Here is a 25,524-nt window from a genome sequence, read left to right as displayed (position 1 = left end):
GATTTCAATGGCACCCGTTCCCACATATGCGACTTTGGAAATCAGCGACTTTGAAAAGGTACCTGCAATGCTGTGATGCGACTATGATCCAGAGAGTGTAAAGTTGGATCAAAGCTGCACTCAAAGTTGCATCAAAGTCACACTCCAAAGCCACACTCCAAAGTCGCATTCTAGCCTTAGGCTACGTTTCCACTAGTGCAACTCCAAAGCTGTGCAATTTAGAGTGCGACTTTGAGTGCAGCTTTGAGAGCAGCTTTGATCAAACTTTACACTCTGGATCAAAGTTGCATCAAAAGATGCATCAAAGTAGTGCAGGCACCTTTTCAATGTCACTGATTTTCAAAGGCGCATAGATGGGAACGTTTGCCTTTGAAATCAATGGAAGGGAAGTGGAAGTGAGAGGCCCCCATACAGAATTCAGAAATAAGGAAAGAGGTTGTCCCTGAAGAACAGGAAGAAGCTGATTGTCTAGCTTTGATTCGACTTTCTAAGCCTGGCAATCAGCTATACAGAAAATGAATAATGTCAAAGATAAAGATATTTTACATATAATGAATAGAACATTTTACATTTTTGACTGGACTTCTACTAACTTTCAAGTGTCATTTAACTAGGCTCTTCTTCTCTCCGAACAAAATTCATAGTTCTGCCTAACTGCCAAAACCATTACTTTGGATTTCCTGGCAAGCTGAAGGCTCATGACCCACAGTCCTTGGCATCCTCATAGCAAAGGCATAATGGAAGCCTTGCTAGAACGCACACACCGGTATGCCGACAGTAGGGATGAGCTTCGAGTTCGAGTCGAACTCATGTTCGACTTGAACATCGGCTGTTCGCCAGTTCCCCGAACAGCGAACAATTTGAGGTGGTCGCGGCAAATTCGAAAGCCGCAGAACACCCTTTAAAAGTCTATGGGAGAAATCAAAAGTGCTCATTTTAAAGGCTTATATGCATGGTATTGTCATAAAAAGTGTTTGGGGACCTGGGTCCTGCCCCAGGGGACATGGATCAATGCAAAAAAAAGTTTTAAAAACGGCCGTTTTTTCGGGAGCAGTGATTTTAATAATGCTTAAAGTGAAACAATAAAAGTATAATATTCCTTTAAATTTCGTACCTGGGGGGTGTCTATAGTATGCCTGTAAAGGGGTGCATGTTTCCTGTGTTTATAACAGTCTGACAGCAAAATGACATTTCAAAGGAAAAAAAGTCATTTAAAACTACTCGCGGCTATTAATGAATTGCTGGTCCGACAATACATATAAAAGTTCATTGATAAAAATGGCATGGGAATTCCCCACAGGGGAACCCCGAACCAAAATTAAAAAAAAAAATGACATGGGGGGTCCCCCTAAATTCCATACCAGACCTGAAGGGTCTGGTATGGATTTTAAGGGGAACCCTGCGCCAAAATTTAACAAAAATTGGCGTGGAGTCCCCCCAAAAATCCATACCAGACCCTTATCCGAGCACGCAACCTGGCAGGCCGCAGGAAAAGAGGGGGGGACGAGAGAGCGCTCCCCCTCCTGAACCGTACCAAGCCACATTCCCTCAACATTGGGAGGGTGCTTTGGGGTAGCCCCCCAAAACAGCTTGTCCCCATGTTGATGGGGACAAGGGCCTCATCCCCACAACCCTTGCCCGGTGGTTGTGGGGGTCTGTGGGCGGGGGGCTTATCGGAATCTGGAAGCTCCCTTTAACAAGGGGACCCCCAGATCCCGGCCCTCCCCCCTGTGTGAAATGGTAAGGAGGTACAAGAGTACCCCTACCATTTCACAAAAAAACTGTCAAAAATGGTAAAAATGACAAGAGACAGTTTTTGACAATTCCTTTATTTAAATGCTTCTTCTTTCTTCTATCTTCCTTCGGTTTCTTCCTCCATCATTTTCTTCTTCTGGTTCTTCCTCCGGTGTTCTCGTCCGGAATCTCCTCCGGGGCGTCTTCTTCTCTTCATCTTCTTCTCTGGGCCGCTCCGCATCCATGATGGCATGGAGGGAGACTCCCGCTGTGTGACGCTTCTCCTCTTCTGACGGCTCTTAAATAACGGAGGGCGGGGCCACCCTGTGACCTGACCCCACCCCCTCTGACATCATGGGGAATGCCACAGGGAAGTCCCTGTCAAGTCCCCGTGCGTCAGAGGGGGCGGGGTCACCGGGTGGCTCCGCCCTCTGTTATTTAAAAACCGTCAGAAGAGGAGAAGCGTCACACAGCGGGAGCCTCCCTCCATGCCATCATGGATGCGGAGCGGCCCGGAGAAGAAGATGAAGAGAAGAAGACGCCGCGGAGGAGATGCCGGATGAGAACACCGGAGGAAGAACCAGAAAGGAATTGTCAAAAACTGTCTCTTGTCATTTTTACCATTTTTGACAGTTTTTTTGTGAAATGGTAGGGGTACTCTTGTACCCCCTTACAATTTCACACAGGGGGGAGGGCCGGGATCTGGGGGTCCCCTTGTTAAAGGGAGCTTCCAGATTCCGATAAGCCCCCCGCCCACAGGCCCCCACAACCACCGGGCAAGGGTTGTGGGGATGAGGCCCTTGTCCCCATCAACATGGGGACAAGGTGTTTTGGGGGGCTACCCCAAAGCACCCTCCCAATGTTGAGGGAATGTGGCTTGGTACGGTTCAGGAGGGGGGGCGCTCTCTCGTCCCCCCCTCTTTTCCTGCGGCCTGCCAGGTTGCGTGCTCAGATAAGGGTCTGGTATAAATTTTTGGGGGGACCCCACGCCAATTTTTTTTTTAATTTTGGTTGCGGGGTTCCCCTTAAAATCTATACCAGACCTGAAGGGTCTGGTATAGATTTTGAGGGTTACCCCACGCCATTTTTTTTTTTAAATTTTGGCCGGTGTTCCCCTTAATATCCATAGCAGACCTGAAGGGCCTGGTATGGAATTTAGGGGGACCCCCCACGTCATTTTTTTAAATTTTGGTTCGGGGTTTCCCTGTGGGGAATTCCCATGCCGTTTTTATCAATGAACTTTTATGTGTATTGTCGGACCGGCAATTCATTAATAGCCGCGAGTAGTTTTAAATGACTTTTTTTCCTTTGAAATGTCATTTTGCTGTCAGACTGTTCTAAACACGGGAAACATGCGCCCCTTTACAGGCATACTATAGACACCCCCCAGGTACGAAATTTAAATGAATATTACACTTTTATTGTTTCACTTTAAGCATTATTAAAATCACTGCATTGATCCTTGTCCCCTGGGGCAGGACCCAGGTCCCCAAACACTTTTTATGACAATAACTTGCATATAAGCCTTTAAAATGAGCACTTTTGATTATTCATGTTCGTGTCCCATAGACTTTAACAGTGTTCGCATGTTTGAGCGAATTTTTTGCCTGTTCGCAAGTTCTGGTGCGAACCGAACAGGGGGGTGTTCGGCTCCTTCCTAGCCGGCAGGAGTTCAGACCACACAGGCGGGGCATGTCCCCTTCCACCTACGTGTTTCGCCCCTTCCACTTACCGGGGCTTCGTCAGGGCGCAGTTGGGATTTGGCTGGTAGCTCCTAACTATAAACAGAGATGTCAAATATATATCCCACCTCTTAAAGCTACCCCTCCCTGGGAAATTTACCCATATATATTTAGTGCAGGCACTAAATTGGAACAGTCAGGCATGGGTCCATCACACACATCTCTACATTGGGTATTTTATACACAAGGGATCTTTTATTGTTTTCAAACATAATTTATCATTTTTTTTCTGTATCCACTCGTCTACTTCCCCAGATGTGCTCCATCCCCCGCCTGGCGCTACTCCTACCATACCGTGTCATACCCCCTATAAGAATGTTTGTAAGAATAAATCATTATTTAATCCCAAAGGTGGCATGGTATTAGGCAAAAAGATCCACCTGGATTCTTTCTGTAGTAATAACTTATCTTTATCACCCCTCCTCTCAAAGAGGATCAGCTGGTATATGGCTGCACATCTCATCCCCTGCAGAGAGGATTTGTGACCTTGTTGAAAATATTTTGCAAGACCAGACTCTTTGTCTTTTCTTGTTCTACTGGACGAATGTTCTCCTATTCTTTTTCTAAACGCTCTACAAGTTTTTCCATTGTAGACTTTTTGGCAGAAGCATGCAATTCTGTGTACAACCCAGGTGGAAGAACAGTTCAGAAAGGAATTTATCTGATATGTGTGCCTACCTAGTCTTGAAATTCCTTAATTTTTTTTCCACATGCTTGCATATTGAGCAATGCCCACATGCAAACATGCCTTTAGAAGGGGGCTGTACATATAAGGGACTATATACAGACTATATACACCCCCTTGGCTTTTTACCAATTTTGTTACATTACAGCCTTTAGTTCAATGTTTTTTTTATCTGAATTATATGAGATGGATCAGAACACAATAGTCTAAGTTGGTGAAGTAAAATTAGAAAAATATATACATAAAACTATTTTTCAGAAATAAAAAAATGATAATTGGTATGTGCGTATGTATTCACCCCCTTTGTTAAAAAGCTCTGCTGCAACCAATTACCTTCAGAAGTCACATAATTAGTGAAATGATGTCCACCTGTGTCACATCATCTGTCATTACATATACACACCTTTTTGATAAGGCCCAGAGGCTGCAACACCTAAGCAAGAGGCACCACTAAACAAACACTGCCATGAAGTCCAAGGAACTCTCCAAACAAGTAAGGGACAATGTTGTTGAGAAGTACAAGTCAGGGTTAGGTTATAAAAAAATCCAAATTTTTGATGATCCCTAAGAGCATCATCAAATCTATCATAACCAAATGGAAAGAACATGGCACAACAGCAAACCTGCCAAGAGACGACCGCACACCAGAACTCACGGACCAGGCAAGGAGGGCATTAATCAGAGAGGCAGCACAGAGACCTAAGGTAACCCTGGAGGAGCTGCAGAGTTCCACAGCAGAGACTGGAGTACCTGTACATAGGACAACAATAAGCTGTACGCTCCATAGAGTTGGGCTTTATGGCAGAGTGGCCAAAAGAAAGCCATTGCTTTCAGCAAAAAACAAAATGGCACGTTTTGAGTTTTGTATGTTAGGCGTTCCGCGCTACCCCCAATTGTAATAAACCAATGTGAAATTCAAATTAGTGAAAATCGATTTAAAAATGCATGAAAAACACACACAATTGCAAAGATATGAAACATTGATAATCCTGAGTGCTGCAACTAAAAAAACCTTGAATATGAGGTTTTATACAGTATAGAGAAAAAGTTCAGTGCGCTACCCAACATGAAACAAAATTGATATTGTGAATATAGATAAAAAGGTATATAGTTCTGAGTTTGCAAAAAAGGCATATGGGAGACTCCCAAAATGTATGGAGGAAGGTGCTCTGGTCTGATGAGACTAAAATTCAACTTTTTGGTCATCAAAAAAAAAGCTATGTCTGGCGTAAACCCAACACATCACGTCACCCAAAGAACACCATCCCCACAGTGAAACATGGTGGTGGCAGCATCATGCTGTGGAATGTTTTTCAGCAGTCGGGACTGGGAAACTGGTCAGAGTTGAAGGAAAGATGGATGCTAAATACAGGGATATTCTTGAGCAAAACCTGTACCACTCTGTGTGTGATTTGAGGCTAGGACAGAGGTTCACCTTCCAGGAGGACAACGACCCCAAACACACTGTTAAAGCAACACTTGAGTGGTTTAAGGGGAAACATGTAAATGTGTTGGAATGGCCTTTTCAAAGCCCAGACCTCAATCCAATAGAAAATCTGTGGTCAGACTTAAAGATTGCTGTTCAGAAGCGCAAACCATCCAACTTGAAGGAGCTGGAGCAGTTTTGCAAAGAGGAATGGGCAAAAATCCCAGTGGTAAGATGTGGCAAGCTCATAGAGACTTATCCAAAGCAACTTGGAGCTGTGATAGCTGCAAAAGGTGGCTCTACAAAGTATTGACTTTAGGGGGGTGAATAGTTATGCACATTGACTTTTTCTGTTATTTTGACCTATCTGTTGTTTGCTTCACAATAAAAAAAAAACATCTTCAAAGTTGTGGGTATGTTTTGTAAATTAAATGATGCAAATCCATGTTATTTCCAGGTTGTGAGGCAACATAACGCAAAAAATGCCAAGGGGGGTGAATACTTTTGCAAGGCACTGTAAGCTCCATTTGAACTCATCTATGATGGGTGCCGTAGGTGCTATCAACCAGGGTCTGTCCCCTATAATATTTCATACTTTACCTTCTATCTAGCATTAAAATATGCCAATGTGTATTCAGCACCCAAATACCCACGTAGAGATGTACTGTACGTGATGGACCCATGCCTGACTGTTCCAATTTAGTGCCCGCACTATATATATAGATAGATAGATAGATAATGTGTGTATAAGGGTAGATTATCGGGGGGGGGTAGCTTTAAGAGGTGGGATATTGGTTTGACATCTCTGTATATAGTTTGGAGCTACCAGCCAATTCCCAACTATGCCCTGATCCTGATCACTGGTCAGTTGGGGTGGGTGAAAAGCATAGGCGGAAGGGGACATGCCCCCCCTCCTGGTCAGAGGTCCTACCCGCATACCAGTGTGTGCATGCTGGCAAGGCTTCCATCATACCTTTGCTACAAGGATGCTGAGGACTCTGTGGGTCATGACCTTTCAGCTTTCCAGGAAAATCCAGAGTGGATGCCTTGCTTATAGCTGATAACATTTGGATGTATGGATGTATACACCTCCTCTTGATCATCTGGAGAGGTGAGATGAACACCAGCATACACTTGTTTGTGCATACTCTACTTGCCATTGTACCTGCACATGCTTTCCTTAACCCAGCCAAGCAGGACTGAGTTATGACACAAATGGACAGTTGCTTTGCAGATCATTAAGCCAATATCAAGGCATTGTATGTGAGCCTGCCCCATACACAGCTTAGAGCGGGGGGGGGGGGGGGGGGGCGATTAGAGCATCTTGCCACATACACTTGGTCTAACTACAAACTGTCATTTTGTGTGGCTGGACTTGGGTTGCACACAACAATTACATGTTGCACGCCATACTTGTCATTGTACCCGCATATGCTTTATTAACCCAGCCAAACAGGACTGAGTTATGACACAAGTGGTTAGTTGCTGTGCAGACCATCAAGCCGATATCTATCGAGACATTGCATGTGAGCCTGCCCTATACACGTTTCAGAGAGGGGGCCAACTACAGCATCTTGCCACAAACACCTATTCTAACTTGTATGGCTGCATTTGGGTTGCACACAACAATTATATTTTGCCTATGAAGGACTTTTGGTGCAGGGTACATCGTTTATATGCATAGGCGTGCGCACAGGGTGTGCCAGGTGTGCCTGGGCACACCCTAATCGCCTTGTGTGGTGCATAATCCCCCCTGTTTAGACCACTGATATTTCATCCAAAAAAAAAATGTTACAAAATAAAATAATTTTAAAAGAATAAAAATACAACTACTGACACTGTCCACTGCCCTACTGACACCATCAGTACATATACACATGCATATGTATTTGAGCTTTGGGGTGCAGACCCAAATGCAATAGGCTGCGCACACCTATGTTTATATGCTAGGTCCTTACCCTTGGGCTGACAATCCCATACACTGAGCTTGTCATTCCATGTCTCCTATGAGCGCCACAGCCTGGCTGAAGGTCAATCAGCTGCTAGATACTAGGATTGCATAAGCAATATTGCAGGGCAGGCTGGACCCAGCAGGCTTGTTAGGAGCCATTTAGTGAAACTGGATTAACCACCTGTTGTTGACAGGCATCTACTATAGGGTGGATTAAGCCTCCATGTGTCTCATGAATGTATTTATGCAATATTATATTCTTTAGCTCTATTATAGTGTTGCTGAGAATTTTAAGTTTGACATCATTCAGTGCCAATATCTCTGATTCCTGCTGGAGATGTGATGCAGCTAAGGGAGACATATCTCACATTCTTTGGTCATGTCCCCTTCATCAATTATATTGGGACAAAATCTTCCAAATCCTAACAGATGTCACACAATGGCAAACCCCACCGTCTGCGTCACTAGTCCTTTTGAACCTGACGATCGAAACTATACCTACACATCTTAGACATGTGACAACACAAATACTCTTAGCTGCCAGACTAAGTTTAACGAGATTGTGGAAGTCCAATCAACCTCCTTCTATTGAAAGTACTCTGGAACTGATAAACACATACTACAGCTACAAATTAATGATGGCCTCCAGTACCAATCATGTCCATTGATCATTCGTATTAAATATGTTATTATATTTTTGATATGTTAATCTCTTATGATTACACTATATTACATTACTCATTGATGCATTATGTTTCTTATACTCATGGACTACCCTTTGGGGTTGTGACATCAAATCAATTTACAGTCAGATACATTATTTATACACAATTACATGCCTCATGCAAAGTCCCAGCTCTATTTCTTCTTTCTTTACAATATATTAAGGGATGGAGACATGCCATTGTTATATCAAGGTTAAGACAGGTCACATCTGTTTTTAGTTGTCCTATCTATGGGTGGAAGACACCCGCCTTTTCAGTGACCTGCCATACCTATCATATTAAATCATCACATGTATATTGATACATCCTATTGAATCATTCATAATTCTTAGTTACTGTATTTATTGGCATATAACACGTACTTTTTTCCCATGAGAATAGAGGATAGACTGTGCCTGCATGTTAGACGTCAATATTTTTTTATTTTTCTTTACCAACGGGTGGCAGGGATTGGGCGGTCTGCCCCGGGTGCCGTCCATTAGGGGGGTGTCAGGCTGGCCGGCCTGCCTCTCCTGGTCCTGGAACCACACTGTCAGCATACGTTAAAGTTAAGAAAACATTACTACCAGTCCTTTCTCATACATCGCTCCTCCTGTGTCACCCTCAATTAACGCCGCTCTCCTCCTCCCGCTCTGCCTCCTCCTGGAGTGTAGCTTTTGATTGAAGGAGAAGAGCGGTCTTGTGACCGTTAATGAAACAGCAGAGGAGAGCAGTCACATGACCGGGTCCACGAAAGAGTGACGTTAATTGAGGTATTTAGAAGCTTCCATTTACGACAGTGACAAAGGAGAAGCGGTGTATGAAAAGGGGCTGACAGTGATGTTTTCTCAACTTCAGAGTATGCTGGCAATGCTGTCCCAGGAGACTTTATAATGAAAGGGGGCTGTGTGATGTGCAAGGAAAGGGGGCTGTGTGATGTGCAGGTACACTCATATATTTAACTCAGGTGGTGTCCATTTCTTCTGATCATCCTTGAGATGGTTCTACACCTTCATTTGATTCCAGCTGTGTTTGATTATACTGATTGGACTTGATTAGGAAAGCCACACACCTGTCTATATAAGACCTTAGAGCTCACAGTGCATGTCCGAGCAAATGAGAATCATGAGGTCAACGGAACTGCCTGAAGAGCTCAGAGACAGAATTGTGGCAAGGCACAGATCTGGCCAAGGTTACAAAAAAAAACGACATAAGGGGGCGTGGTCATTGACCACGCCCCCTAAAACGTCACAGTCCCAGCATGCCCAGGGACTGTGACGGCATAAGGGGGCGGGGTCTCCGCCTATATAAGTCACAGCGGAGCGCTCAGAGAGCAGTCCAGCCGGAGAGACCGTCATGTCAACATCTGGAGAAGAGAAGGAAGAAGCCAAGAAGACAAGAAGCCCAGAAGTCCGGACCTCCGCTGGCAAAAGATCGGCATGAAGACAGTGGAGGAGCCGGCAGAAGAACTGGAACACCGGGAGAAGAGGCCAGAGAGAGCGGTGAAGAACCAACCGGACGCCGGGAGAAGAGGAACCGGAGGGACCCCCGAAGCCGGAAGAAGAGCCCCGAAGCTGGAGGAAGACCCCCCCGGAGCTGTCTAATAAATTATTTTAAAAACATGTGTAGTGTGTTTTATTATTGACACTTTTTCCCTAGGTAAATGGGTAGGGGTACCATGTACCCCATACTCATTCACATAGGGTGGTGGGCCGGGATCTGGGGCCCTCTTATTATAGGGGGCTCCCGGATTCCAATAAGCCCCCCGCCCGCAGACCCCGAAACCAACGGCCAGGGTTGTCGGGAAGAGGCCCTTGTCCTCATCAACATGGGGACAAGGTGCTTTGGGGTGGGGGGGCCCCGCAGGGCGCCCCCCTCCCCCAAAGCACCCACCCCCCATGCTGAGGGCATGCGGCCTGGTACGGTTCAGGAGGGGGGGCGCTCGCTCGTCCCCACCTCCTTTCCTGACCGGCCGGGCTGCGTGCTCGGATCGGGGTCTGGTATGGATTTTAGGGGGGACCCCACGCCGTTTTTTTCAGCGTAGGGGGTTCCCTTTATAATTCATACCAGAATTAAGGGCCTGGTATGACCCGTGACGGGGCTCGCAAGGTGTCAATCTCGCCGATAAAAGCGGTGAGATTGACTTCCTTTTCTAGTCCCGCATACCCGAGTCATGTTCAAAATGAACGGACTTGTCCGTGTGTGGGCAAGTCCGTTCATTCTGAAAGTCCGCCGTAACTCTGGTGAAAGTCCGTCGGAAAGACGGGCGGACTTAGCCTGCTGGAAAGTCCGGTCGTGTGTAGGCAAGTCCGTCCGTTCAGGTAGTCCGCCTGAAAGACCGTCAGACCAAGTCTGCTGGAAAGTCCGCTCGTGTGTACGAGGCATTAGACATAGAAGATGGAAGGACATTTTGCTCCCTTGCAGCCTCAAAAACCTCTAACAACTTGGGTAATAATATCTCAGAGTATTGTTTGTAGATCTCCATGGGGATGCTGTTCCCCCTGGAGCTTTACAATTCGGAAACTCTGCTACTGCTGCCTGTAACTCCTCCAAAGTAAATGGAGAGTCCAAATCCCTTCTTTGAGAAGTTGAGAAGGTTGGGAAAACAATCTCATCCAGATAACTAGACAATTCCCCAGAACTATACTCCGAGGTCAGATGGTATATGTTTCGTAAAAGTCTGCCAGCGTTTTTAGTATCAGATCTGGGGAATGTACTAGCCACCCCCCAGCAGTCTTTATGGTTCCAATTACTGGAGACTTCTGTTCAGAGTTAGCTACTCTAGCTAGGAGATGGCCTGTCGTCTCCCCCTCGTCAAAGAAAGCTGTCCTGGAAAAGAACCTCTTTTTGTCCACTGACGAGGCCAGCAGGTGCTCGTACACTGATTGAGCCAACTGCCAGGCCCCCTCAGGAGAGTCAGTAGGATCCTGCACATATTTTGCCTCCAGAGAGTGGACTTGTAATTCCAATCCTTCCCTAAGGGCCTCAGAGTGTTTTTTAACCATGGTAACCTCATTACTAAGTAATCGTCTAAGATAATTTTTAAATGCCTCCCATTCAGTAAAGACGGACTCTGAGTCTGGCTGGTGAGTAAAAAATTTTCGGATGCTCCCCTCTAGTTCCTCGGGGGGGAAGCGAATAGCTGAAGCCAAAGTCGTTAAATTTCCAGGGTTCTTTTGGGAGTGTAGATAGTTGAGTTACAATAAGGTTTATCACCATATAAGAGTGGTCAGATACACATCGAGGTTTGTAGGAAACGTCTGAAACCGAGGGGAGCATAGCTGAGTTTCCCACTGCTAGGTCTATCCTAGATAAGGACCCATGGGTTTTCCAGAAGCAGAATTGATTAGCTGTAGGGTTTCAGTTTCTCCATATGTCCAACCAACCCACCTCCTGTAACAATCTAGCCAGAGGGGTTGCCCTATGGGGAACATGTGCTTCTGGGACCGGATGTTTGTCCAGATCCAGATCCAGCCAGCTATTGAAGTCCCCCACAAGCAGCATCAGGAGGTTCGGCTTTCCCTCTAGAAATTCCAGGAGGAGCCAAAGCACCTGAGCGTCAAATGGGGGAGGTATGTAGACACAAGCCAAAACACATTTCAGAATGCCAATACGACAATACAAAAACACAAACCTTCCCACTGGGTCTATTTTGGAAGCATATTCCTGGTAATCCAGGGACCTGTGCACCACCACACTCACGCCCCGGGAAAAGGAGGTGTGAGTGGACTGGTACGCCCAACCTATCCATGAATATTTCAAGCAACTTTTCGTTTCGGTTGTCAGATGCGTTTCCTGTAAACATAAGACAGCAGGATAAAACTTTTTCAGACATAAAAATATCATTGTGCAAAATATCATTGTGCAGGGGGGAGTTCATGACCCTGACATTCCAGGAGATCAGTGAGGAACCTGCCATTTTGAGGGCAAAATCAATATCTGGGTGGGACTTTTAAGCATCCTCATTATGAAGTGTCCACGAGGGGCAAGGTAGATGGGGTGATGGTGGACTTCTGTGCCATAAGGATGACAGGTGATCAATAAAGAGAAGTTTCTTGGACTGTAGGATAGATTATGCTGTAAACAACAACAAGGCACAACGGTGCCAACAAACATTAGTGCAGTAGTGATTAGGTAGTTCCATTTCCGGCTTAAAGCTCTTACTTTGGTAAGTGCCAGTAGAGAACTAAAAAGTAAAGTCATCCATAGTAGCTTTGCCAACAGGGCAAATCCTGTTACTGCAACACAGCCTAGTGGTAGGCCAGTTGGTTGTCTGTGCATTTCAAATTGAATAAAGAGTTTTATGGGGTAGTTGAAAGAAAAGTCACAGTTCGTTTCTTAGCATTTATAGACTTGTAGCGTCTCCCAGCAAACAAGTAAAGGAAGAGGAGCAAGATAGGATGAAGGGGTTTAAAAGAAGCAGGAAAAAGTAAGAACGACATCTCATCAACATGAAGAGTGTAACAGCCAGGCAGATGATCATGCATCTTGTCGCTGATGTAGTGTCAGGGTCAGTCGCCTTCTCCTTCCGCTCGGTGGCGGCGCAAGGCCTGTTCATTGTGATCCAGCCAGGCCGCCGCTTCTCTAGCTGAGTCAAAGTGTGCATGCTCATCTGCTGTCACACGAGAGATTAACCTCTCAGGTCTAGCGTTGGTCTTTGGGCAGTGTCACCATGTCCCATTGATGAGCTTTCACCCCTGTGGAGACACCATCTGGAGACTCAGCGGTTTGTTTTCCACCCGCTGACATCCCGGCGGCTCCCCTGTGCTGACATCATCACCCATCGCCACGGAGCTCCAGCCAGGCTGTTTTCCTCATGGCGGAGCTTCGGCTCAGCACATGCCACAGCCACTCAACAGCATACTGGAGCCGGCGAGCTCCCCTGTCCGATGCTAGACTCCCCAAATGATGGGGAAGTCGTGAACGTTCTCCTCTCCACGTTTTTTCTGCTCCCATCATTCCATTCATTGCCCCCTGTTGTAAGTACTGTACTCCGCTTCCACCATTTCACCTATTGTTTTCGGTTGGGGATTTTTTTGGACGGATCTCCTTTGCTGGTCTCCTGTTGCTCGAAGGCTGACTGTCCGTCAATGCAAGTGCCTTTTACATATTGAAACTTGATGCTATACCATTTAATTTCTTAAGACTTTTTAATCTTGTGTTACTGTGGTGCTTCCTGCAACATTTTTCTACATTTTGGTTTTATTATTCAGTAGTTATTACTGGCAATTATTATTGGTTTATTAAACTACTTCATTTTATTGATTTATGACTGTTGCAGTTTGCTTTTAACATATCCTGAGCGCTGGGCCTTATTTGTTTTACTTAGGACCATGTGATATTTCAGTTTTTCTTTTTTAATACATCTGCAAAAATGTCAACAATTCTGTGTTTTTCTGTCAATGTGGGGTGCTGTGTGTACATTAACCACTTCAATACCAAGCACTTAGACACCTTCCCGCCCAGGCCAATTTTCAGCTTTCAGCGCTGTCGCAATGGCAATGGCAATTGCGCGGTCATGCTACACAGTACTCAAACAATTTTTTTTATCATTTTGTTCCCACAAATAGAGCTTTCTTTTGGTGGTATTTGATCACCTCTGCGGTTTTTATTTTTTGCGCAACAAATAAAAAAAGACCGCTGCACTGATGGGCACTGATACGGCGGCACTGATGGGCAGCGATGAGGTGGAACCAATGAGGTGGCACTGATGAGGTGGCACTGATGATGGGCACTGATAGGCGGTACTGATGGGCACTGATAGGTGGCACTGATGGGCACTGATAGGTGGCACTGGTATGCGGCACTGATGGGCACTCATAGGTGGCACTGATGGGCACTCATAGGCGGCACTGATGGGCACTCATAGGTGGCATTGATGGGTACTTATGGGTGGCACTGGTGGGTACTTATGGGTGGCACTGATAGGTGGCATGGATGGGCACTGATGGGCACTGATAGGTGGGCACTGATGGGCATGGATGGGCACTGACAGGTGGCACCGATGGACACTGATGACACTGATTGATGGCACTGATGCCCCTAAGGGTGGCATTGCTGGGCATCACTGCTATATAATGGTGCCAATCAGTTCCCATTTGTGGGCACTGATCGGCACAGATTGGGCACTGACTGGGCACATGTGGATGGTCATGGGGTACATACCTGGCCATCCACATGTTGCCCCCTTCCCTGGTGGTCCTAGTCAGGATAACTGAACCACCGCCCGGCCGTCATCTGCTATGGGCCAGGCGGGAAGTGGTTAATGAAGAAAAAAAATGAACTTTTATTTATTTATTTTAGCAAATGGCTGCAATATAACAAAGAGTGAAAACTTTAAGGGGGTCTGAATACTTCCCGCCCCCACTGTATATATCAGCATACACAATGACATGCCTCATGCAAAGTCCCAGCTCTATTTATTTTTTCTTTACAATATATTAAGGGATGGAGGCATACCATTGTTATACCAAAGTTAAGACAGGTCACATCTGTTTTTAGTTGGCTTCCAATAGAGGTCCCCTCACCACTACACAGAAAGCTTGGCAACCCTGGGTACAATGGTCCAGAGCAGGGATATGCAATTAGCGGACCTCCAGCTGTTGCAGAATGAGCCATAGCAAGACTGACAGCCACAAGCATGGCACCCAGAGGCAGAGGCGTAATGGGACTTGTAGTTTTACAACAGCTGGAGGTCCGCTAATTGCATATCCCTGGTCCAGAGCATCAATGCTTCTTTAATACGCTGATTGATTCTATACCAATTTTCTTTTTCCGGTCTTGAACAAAGAACTGTACTGTATGTCTTTAAAAAGTTGGAATTCAAATGAATTACAAAATTTAACAAATGTTTCACACTTTATTGTAACACATGTAAAACTTATTAAAAAATAATAAAAATAATAATTTACAAGGGACTGGCTCCTTGTAAAGAGGAAGAAATAGCCTCCACCATCTCCTCTTTGAGATCCTCCAAAACCCCTGGCCCTGATCGTTACACAGTACCATATTATAAAAAATGTGTTCGTTCCCAAGATGGCAAAACTATATAATCTTATCCTACGTGATGATTCATTCCTGAACGATATGCTGTTGGCAAATATGTCCCTAATCCCAAAGCCGGGTAAGGATCATACCCTTCCTCAGAACTTTCGCCCCATTTTGGTCATTAATAATGACTTGAAGATTTTGGGCCGTCTATAAGCAGACCGTTTGGCATCAGTTATCACTTCCTTGATCTCTCCAGATCAAACGGGCTTTATTCCAACTAGACAGATTACAGATAACATACGTCTTGCAGCGAATGTCATACAGGACACTGAAATTAACTCTCGCAAGGTTCTACTCCTGAGCTTAGATATTAATAAAGCCTTTGACAGTGTCCTCTGACGCTATTTGGACTCCATTTTGTCCAAATTTGGCTTTAATGGTGAATTTATTAACTGATTTAAGGCACTTTATCACCGTCCCCAGACTCGTATTAAACACCCTGGGTGCAACTCTGAATACTTTGCTCTGAGTCATGGTACTAGGCAGGGGTGTCCCCTTCCCCTCTTTTATTCGCCTTGGCGATAGAACCATTGGTCCGCTCCATTAACTCCAACCCCAATATTAAAGGATACGTTAAAAAAAAGGCCAAGAATTTAAATTAAGCTTATACGTAGATGATGTCCTCCTGTTTCTTTCAGACCCTCCAATCTCCCTCCCCAACCTTCTAATTACCTTAGACTCCATTCGCCACCTTACAGGATTAGGAGTAAATCCATCAAAATGTATAGCCTTACCTGTCAATCTCCCTCAACCCCTTTTGAACAACCTCAAAGATTAATTTGAATTCACTTGGAGCTCGGGCACCCTACAATACTTGGGGATAGGCTTAGACCCCTCCCTCAAACTGATGTACATAATTACCCCCGAGCCTCTACTAACATAAGACAACTACTCACCAGGGGTCCTCCTACCATATATTATTCTTAGGACAAATTCAAGCATTAAAAATGTCAATCCTCCCTAAGCTATTATTTTTCTTTAGATCCTTACCCTTTCATGTCCCCCGTTCCACGATAATGGCAATACAGCAAGATCTATTCAAATTTGTCTGGCAAAACAAGAAGCCTCAAATGGGCCGTTCGTTGATGTATAGGCCCAATCTAGAGGTGGACCTGGCTGCCCCGATCTATGGAAATACTTCCTGGCCTCACACCTAATACAATTAGCACAATGGCATACCTCTTCCTCCTCTATTCCATGGCTGCAGTTTGAGAGGATCTCAGTTGCCCCCTTCTACCTTCCGGGTCTCCTCTGGTTAATCTCTGTCTCCCTTAAAGATGTTGCACCTCTTAATGGTATAGTGAGCCAGTCCCTGTACATCTGGTCTCTTTATAAGATGCAATTTAAATTGCTCTCTAGTCCTCCACGCTCATTTGAGCATCTACAACAGAGTTATGCCCTCTACAGTTCTGAATTCTACAAATACTTACAAAATTCAACATTTTTTCTAGTTTATAAACTCAGGCCGTGGATTCGGTTAAATCTCCACTTGAGAACCTCTGCAGGGAGATCTCTAGAGATAGGGGGACTATCTCGACCTTATATCAATACCTTAACGGTCACAATAGTACTGCCAAATCAATGGCTATGTTAGGATGGAAGGCGGAGACTGACTAGGAGATCTCGGTGGGGGACTGGTACAACATGGTCTCTAATATGCATAAATGCACACGATCCATCACTATCAAAGAGACAAACTACACACCCGCTGGTATTACACCCCCTCCAGGTTGCATAGAATTTACCCACTGATCCCTGACACATATTTCAGGGGTTGCCATAACAGGGGTACTCTTCTACACATGTTCTGGAGCTGTTCAGATCTGAAATCTTTATGGCAACGAACCTCTTCGATCTTGCTCCAAATAACAGGGGTCCCTGTGACCTTGACTTATCAGATGTGGTTTCTTTATTTTGTATTCGGTTATTTTATTATTTTTCTTATTTGGCGTTGCAATGAGAGTTGTATTCTTGTTCGAGCACACCTTGGATCTTGAATGTAAATTTTATTCTCTCTACGCATTTATATTTTGTACTTGCTTAAATACTTTAATAAAAACGTTTGTAAACAAAAAAAAAAGAACCTATTGATGAAAAAAAAAAAGAGAATTCTGAGTTTGAGGTAGATCATTCTGGACTATGTAGCGGCTGCTACTTTGTCTTCTCTGTTTGCACTGCTGTCTAAACTGAAGGTCAGTCAGCTGCTTTAAGCACACAAGTGTAGCAGTCATTGGATAGCAGGCTGGACCCGGTAGACTTAGCAGGAGCACCATAAAGAGAGAAGGCTGTGTGAGACATACATATTTAGATTGCATACATGGGTGTTCTCATATTATGATGTTTATTCTTGGCTATGCCTGGGGCTGCTGAGCCATATGCAGAGGGATTCTTACAGGACCTAACCATATAGATCTGAGGGGGGAGCAGGGCTTTTATAGAGAGGGTTAGTGAGGTTATTTTTTGGCAATAGGAAGTGGGGTGGGAGCCAGTATGTGAGCATGGGGTTTGGTTGGGGGGAATGGGATGGAGGGAGAATGTTCCTATGGAGGGTTTGGCCTCAGTACTGTGCTTTTTTTTCTTACTATACATGTCCAATAAATTGTATATGTTTTTGGTAGCCTTAGGCTGGCCCTACACGATGTAAGTTCCTTTCCTGCAACCATGGGTAGTTATAAAACGCAGCACTTTTGCATTGTGGCGCAATGAATGAGCCAAATTCATAGTAAAATACAGACAATTCTTATCTTATGAAAGAGGAACTAATTAAGACCAATCCTCTTTTGGTGTACAGAGAGAGAAACTGGCACAGACACATTTTGCATCAGTGTCTTGCATACATTCTAAAAGTAGCTCAGCATGTTCCAAATTCGAGTACAAATTCTACATGAATTTGGCGCATGCTGCACCGCTTTTGGAAGGCACACAAGAAACTTTTGCAAAATATGTCTGCACCAGTCTTTAATTCCAGGGAGAAAGTTTGAATTTAATAACTTTGGGGGATTACTGAAAAAAGCTGTGGTTTTTGGAACCTCAAGCTACTGATCTGTTTTACCTTTGATACACACCAAGGCCTTGTTTATACTTGTGTTAGGGGGCAGTAAAAATGCACAAGCTGTGTTTTTAAATAAAATGTGGGCCTTGTCTGGATTTAACATGACCTGCTTAGCTTTTTTTATGTTAAGGTCCCAGATATAAGGATTTTGTATTGCACAACCCATACCAGCCACAGAATACTTAAAGCGTTTGTTAACCTAAAAAAAAAAAAAAAAAAAAAAAATTGGATCCTGTTTCCTTAAAGCATGTTATATAGCACAGTGCTTGTGCTGCTCAATTTGGCCCCCTGTAACACCTGAAATACCTGGGTGATCCTGCCACTTTCTGCTCTCCCCTTTGTAAACTGACCATGGTTAATCATGGCTGCTGACACTGTGGAGAGTTTACGTGCCTCCGTCATCCGCAGCTCTCTTGTCCACTTCTCCCCCCTACCTCCCTGCCTATCGGCTCCTGTGTCAGGGCCCGCCCCCCACCCCCTCCTGCTGCTGAAAAACTTTAAGTGCTTTACATAATCCGCTCTGTCTCCTAAGGATATGTCCCCTGTGTCTGTGTTTTATTTAAAAAATGATGATTATACCTCATTTCAGAGCAAAGCTCGGCGACCATGTGACCCGCCAGCTCCCTCCTCCTCTCCTCCTGACTGATCTCAGCGGGGGAATTGCGGCCCTGTCAGGCAGGGAGAGGAGAGAGCCGGCGGGTCACGTGAGTGGCGATCAGCACTCAGAAACGAGGTATAATCGTCATTTTTTTTTTAAAACAGACACAGAGAGACATATCCTTAGTAGACAGAGCGGATTATGTAAACTCCTTAGAGTGGGTTAACAACCACTTTAAATCCAGTGTTGGTCTGGATTGATTACTTATCAGATGCTTTACGAAGTGTTATCAGTTAGTCATGTTCCAATAAGACGGGGTGCACTCTTCCTCTCACTTTATTCTTCCTGCCCTCCCCTTTTTTTTCCTCTACTTTCTTCTTTACTAGTCCCCCCCCTTTTCTTCTCAGTTTCATCCTCTGCATTTTCCTTCTCTTATATGTTCCTTTTGATCTGCCAGTGAGCTATACAATAAAAGACCTTATGCTACAAGCACAGTGTGGGAGGGGATGTGGCAGAATTTTGGCAGCCGTTACAGCTTCCCGCTACGCCCTCTCACCCACGTTGGGTTCATAACTCATGGGGACCTATGTAATGGATTTATCGTCTTGTCATCCCATGTTGACCTATTCTCTCCATATTGCACCTACAGGAATGACAGGGAAAATGGGCACATGTATACTCCTCTCTCTTTATAACTTTTTTGTTGAATATTTTACGATTTAAGCTCATTAAGCTTAGTTATGTAAGAGGTGTGCTCATTGAAATACATTCATAGGTTACACCTTCAATATTTCTTTAACCTTGATGCATTGGTATTATATGTTGGCATATTTTCTTTCTTATGTTTATATGTATTGGAAAGGTGTAATCTTTTTTGAATCTTCAATAAAAATAATTGGAAAAGAAAATTCTGTGTTGGTACATACTTTCTAGTTTCTGATGTTCTGTCACTTTAAATCTTAAACTGAAGTAGAAATAATTTCTTATCATAGGCTTTATCTTTGTTGAAATTTTTGAGCCAACAAGCAAAGAATACATTAGCTGCTAATATTTTTTTTCAGTATTGATATAAATTGAATTAGTTTGAGCCATGTAGTTGCTGCATACTCAAGTGTGTGAGCCATTGTAAAGAGACAATGAGAGCTTAAGTTACAGCAGCTGATACCAGAGGCCATCCTCATCTCCTCATGTATTTGAGAGCTGATGAGATTGTGCTGGTCACAAAAGAAAACCTAATTTGGTAAGGGAAAAGACTTTGAATCATTTCAGGTCAGGCCATCAACCAAAGCCAATGATACAGATGTGAAAAACACTTTTATCTACAAAGATTAAAGAAGCATATCTAAATAAACAAATACTAAATGTGAATTAAGGCTGCATTTACACCTTTGAGCTCCAGGAATGCCTGAAAAATGCGCCAAAACACACACCACGCAAATGCCACTATTTCTTAATAGAACCCCAAACTCAGGTAGCAGCTACACATTTTGCTGCACAAAAAATGCACCAAAACGTGCATTGCAAATTCTTGCTCACTGCCAAAAAGAGGATAAAGAGCAACTTTGGCATGTTTGTCATGTGTAGGGAAGCCCATTCAAGTGAATGGGCTGCCCTATGCTGTCGTGTGACAAATGCACAAAATTAGCATGAAAAAAACACAACTCACAGAGGTAAATGCAGCCTTTGTGTATTATTTTTTATAAATCAAGTGAGTTTATTAAATCATAAAAAATAATCTCAACATATGGGCGTCTATTTAGTATTGTTGTCACACAAGATTAACTCAACTTTCACCCAGGATTCACACACTTTTTAATTGAATTCAACTGGAAAAATTTGTAAATCCTACATGAAACAATTTATCAGTAGACCCCCATGTGTCTTATATTTGCTACTAGCCTATCGAAGCATTCAACTCTAATATTTTACTGCCTAAATAAAACATAGGTAAGTATGTGGTTGAAAAGTAAAATTATTTGAAATGGTGGTATTTGATGAGCAAGTCCAAATAGGAGATTTTGAGCTTGAGGAATTTTCTTACCACAAGCTTTCACATCAATAACCTGTGGCATTTAGAATCTACAAAATGCAGAGGAACACTGCCTCTCCAGAAAATACATATGGGGGTCTATTTAGTATTGTTGTCACACAAGATTAATTCAACTTTCACCCAGGATTCACACACTTTTTAATTGAATTCAACTGGAAAAATGTGTAAATCCTACATGAAACAATTTATCAGTAGACCCCCATGTGTCTTATATTTGCTACTAGGCTATTGAAGTATTCAACTCTAATATTTTACTGCCTAAATAAAACATAGGTAAGTATGTGGTTGAAAAAAAAAATATTTGAAATGGTGGTATTTGATGAGCAAGTTCAAATAGGAGATTTTGAGCTTGAAGAATTTTCTTACCACAAGCTTTCACATCAATAACCTGTGGCATTTAGAATCTACAAAATGCAGAGGAACACTGCCTCTCCAGAATAGTGGAGCCTTTGACTATCTAACAATTCCTTTAAGTGGAAAGTTTTTAGAATACTTGTTTTCTACTGTAACACCAAATAAACGTCATGACCACCTCATTACAGTATTAAAAAAAAAAAAAATCTTCAAAACTTGGCACTCAAGTGCCAAATTTATTAAAAGAAGTCAAAGAAATCACATTTTCACCCATTCCTGTTCAATTCAAATCTAAGTCAGTACTATGCTTTAACACACAGCCTAATGCACCGTACACACGATCGGACATTCCGACAACAAAATCCATGGATTTTTTCCGACGGATGTTGGCTCAAACTTGTTTTGCATGCACACGGTCGCACAAAGTTGTCAGAATTTCCGATCGCCAAGAACACGGTCACGTACAGCACGTATGATGAGACTATAAAAGGGCAATTCAGAACCAAGCGCGGCACCCTTTGGGCTCCTTTTGCTAATCTCGTGTTAGTAAAAGTTTGGTGAGAGACAATTCGTGCTTTTTCAGACTCGTGGTTTTCAGATCATTTTCTGCTGTTCGGTTTGTGCTTGTGGGTTTGTATCTGGTCTTCAGTGCATGCAGCGTGTATAATTGACTTGTCATTGTGTTCGTGTTCGTTAATTACGGATTTTCAGATCACTCTTCACAGGCCTTGCTGTTCTTCAGTGCGTTCTGTTACTCCGTTCTGAGCAGCCGACCGTTTTCTAGCCATGTTGCATATACGTACTCCTCGTAGAGTTCGTGCTGTGCGGGGGCTTGGTGTTGGGGTTCTTACCTTGACACAAGCCCAGTCCATGAACACGGTGGGGAGGAGTTCATGGACCAAGAATTGGTTGCTCCAGCGTGACCAATTCTGTCACATGCCTTTGCTCCGTGAGATCCGTGAGAATAATCCTGATGATTTCAGGAACTTTCTCAGGATGACAGACCCTTGGCTTTGCTGACCCCCTATTTCAACAGGCAGGATACCTGCATGAGGCAAGCCATCACTCCGGAGCAGAGGCTAGTCGCCACCCTGCGGTACTTGGCGACGGGGATAAGCCTGCAGGACCTTAAGCTCTCGACAGGCATCTCCCCCCAGGCTCTGGGGATCATTATCCCAAAGACCTGTTCTGCCATCATCCAGATCCTGCAGAAGGAGTATATTAAGGTAAGATTTTTATCCTTTAACATCACATTTTATTGTATTTAATGTTTGCTAATGTATTGTATTTCTTTCCTCATTTCCTAATTATCATGATTGTAATATGCTGTGAATGTCCCCTTTGTCCTCATGCATGCTGGATTTTTATATATTTTTTTTTTGTCCTTCATACATATTCACTTACCAAGTCCCCAGGATGCTCTCCTGGGCCTATACTCACAAAACAACTTCATTCCTCTCACATTATAAAGAAGAAGAGAGTGCGCTGCATTAAACAATTTAAAACATTGCAGCCTGACGAAAGTGCTATATCCATTCCGAACGCTAATTTTACCAGACCGAGCTGTTCTGTCTCGGAATTTCTTCTGAGCATGCGTGGCACTTTGTGCGTTGGAATTGTCCACACACAGTCAGAATTGACGCGATCGGATTTTGTTGTTGGAAAATTTTATAGCCTGCTCTCAAATTTTGTGTGTCGGAAAATCTGATGGAAAAAATCAGATGGAGCCCACACACGGTCAGAATTTCCGACAACAAGCTCCGATTGCTCATTTTCCGTCGGAAAATCCAACCGTGTGTACAGGGCATAACATATATGTGGAAATAGGAAATACTGCACAGTCTTAAGAAAAGAAATGTTGTTTAACATTTGCTTCCCTGTAATTATTTATGTAATGCAGGGTTCTCAAACTGGGGGCCCTCCAGCTGTTGCGAAACTACAAGTCCCATGAGGCATTGCAAGGCTGACAGTTACAAGCATGACTCCCACAGGCAGAGGCATGGTGGGACTTGTGGTTTTGCAACAGCTGGAGGGCTGCCAGTTTGAGACCCCTGATGTAATGTAATTTAAAAGTATTTTAGCCAGTTAAGGACACTGGACGTGCCAAACACACCCAGAACTTGTGTAGCATGTCCAGTCCTTTAGCCCTTCTGCAGCATCCCACCCTCCTGCTTGCCATCAAGCACTATCAGCTGCTGCTGTCAAAAAAGAACTTATCAGCACTGTTCAGACCCGAAATGGAAAGATAGAAAGTGATTTTGCATCTACTGTGTTTCATTCATCTGCAGTTTAAGAGGGATGAGCTTTGATCTGCAGACAATGTTAGTTAAAGAAACCTAAGATAAAAAAAAAAAATTCAAACGTTTTTCTATTAACCCCTTATTAAACCTACTAAGTCCTAATTAAATCACCTTGTAAAACAATCTATTCAGTTTAAAATAGAAATGAAAGGCAAGACATTTTTGTATAGATATAGAAAAACATTATACATACCTTTTTTCCCCCTTTTTATAAGTGATCACATTCCCTCTGTTCTCAGCTGCGTAAGAGCTGGGGTGAGGAGGAGAAGTAGCAGCAGCACACTGAGCACAGAGCACGGAGTTCCTAACATAGCTGGAGAACTGACCACAGTGTGCTCTCCTGCTTAGTGTTGTCAGTTTGTCTAGGGGACTAGCAGGATCACCAGAGATTTCACATAAAGTAAGCAATACAAAGAGAACAGGATACTTTCTCAAACAAGTACACAGTAGAGCAGGCACATATCATGTACTTCTTTCCATTCCCACTCCAACTATTATTTCCCTGCTTTTTATTTTTATTTTATTAACCATTAATAATGACTTTTTTTGTTTTTTTGTATTCGTGTCACATTAAAAAAAAATGCAAAAACTATTTTCTTTGCAGAAAACATTACAATGCTTTGTACCAGAGTCAAAATTTTAGTGGCAGGGTAATAATATAATAAAATGTATACTTCTATTCTACAGGAACACTAAACACTGGTCAAAATTGAAAAAACTTTTTTTTTTAGTTTAGCTACTACTTTTTGTATAAGAATGAAAAAAAAAAAAATTTTTGGAAGACAATCTTTGAAAATATTCACAGTACTGTGCAAAAGTTTTAGGTGTGAAGAAATGCTGAAAATCGAAATCAAATCCATATTTGGTGCGACTACCCTTTGGCTTCAAACCAGCATCAATTCTTACACTTGAAGTCAGGTATTTTGTTGGATTGGAGTCAGGTGTATGATTACCCAATTATACCAAGCAGGTGCTAATGATCATCAATTTCAATGTAGGTTGAAACACAGTCATTAACTGAAACAGAAACAGCTGTGTAGGAGGCGTAGAACTGGGTAAAGAACAGCCAAACTCTGCTACTAAGGTGAGGTTGTGGAAGACAGTTTTATATCACAGGTCAAGACCATGGCAAGACAGAGCAGCAACAAGACACAAGGTAGTTATACTGCATCAGCAAGGTCTGTATATATACCTGTGTACCACGGCTGGTGCGAGGAAGCGAGCCGGTGCCGCCACTATTTGTCTTCAGGCCAGGTCCAGAGGCGCAGGTGTGGTCCTGTGGTTTACCACCTCCACCTACCATATTCCTGATAGGTGGAGAGGAATATCATATATATATATATATATATATATATATATATATATATATATATAAATATATATATATATATATATATATATATATATATATATATATAGACAGGCTAGGGTAGTATAAGGACAGCCTAGAGTAGTATATAGATAGGCTAACTGTGTAACTGCCTGTCCGTACGAGCAGACAGATACACTGACAATGGCTAAAATAATAATAAATGCACATTTAATGGAGGGTGGAATGGGGATAGATGGAGGGAGGGTTATGGCAGGTGACAAAAAAGTTCCCATGTCTTTCTTGTATATAGTGCCATTTGTACTACCAAAAATGATATGAAAAACACCAGAGCAAAATGTAATAATGCATTAAAGTGTTTGTTCACCAATGCCAGAAGTCTGCCAAGCAAAATAGGTGAGTTGGAAGCTCTGGTGCATGAGGAGAGCTATGATGTACAGGGGGTCCCCTAGTTACAAACATCCGACTTACAAACGACTCCTACTTACAAACGGAGGGAGACAACAGGAAGTGAGAGGAAATCTACCCCTAGGAAGGGAAATTCTCTC

General features: G+C 43.4%; 1 protein-coding gene across 5 annotated transcripts in view; it reads right to left on the bottom strand.

The window, feature by feature from the left end:
* The window catches only part of PLEKHA6 (pleckstrin homology domain containing A6), a 1,624,617-nt gene that overhangs the window by 87,419 nt on the left and 1,511,674 nt on the right, over window positions 1-25,524 (bottom strand). The window lies entirely within an intron of this gene.

The sequence above is a fragment of the Aquarana catesbeiana genome, linkage group LG02, assembly GCF_042186555.1.
Source record: "Aquarana catesbeiana isolate 2022-GZ linkage group LG02, ASM4218655v1, whole genome shotgun sequence".
In the NCBI taxonomy this organism is placed as follows: domain Eukaryota; kingdom Metazoa; phylum Chordata; class Amphibia; order Anura; family Ranidae; genus Aquarana; species Aquarana catesbeiana.
Note: the sequence above shows the minus strand (reverse complement) of the source record. Positions and strands in the feature narration are given on the sequence as shown.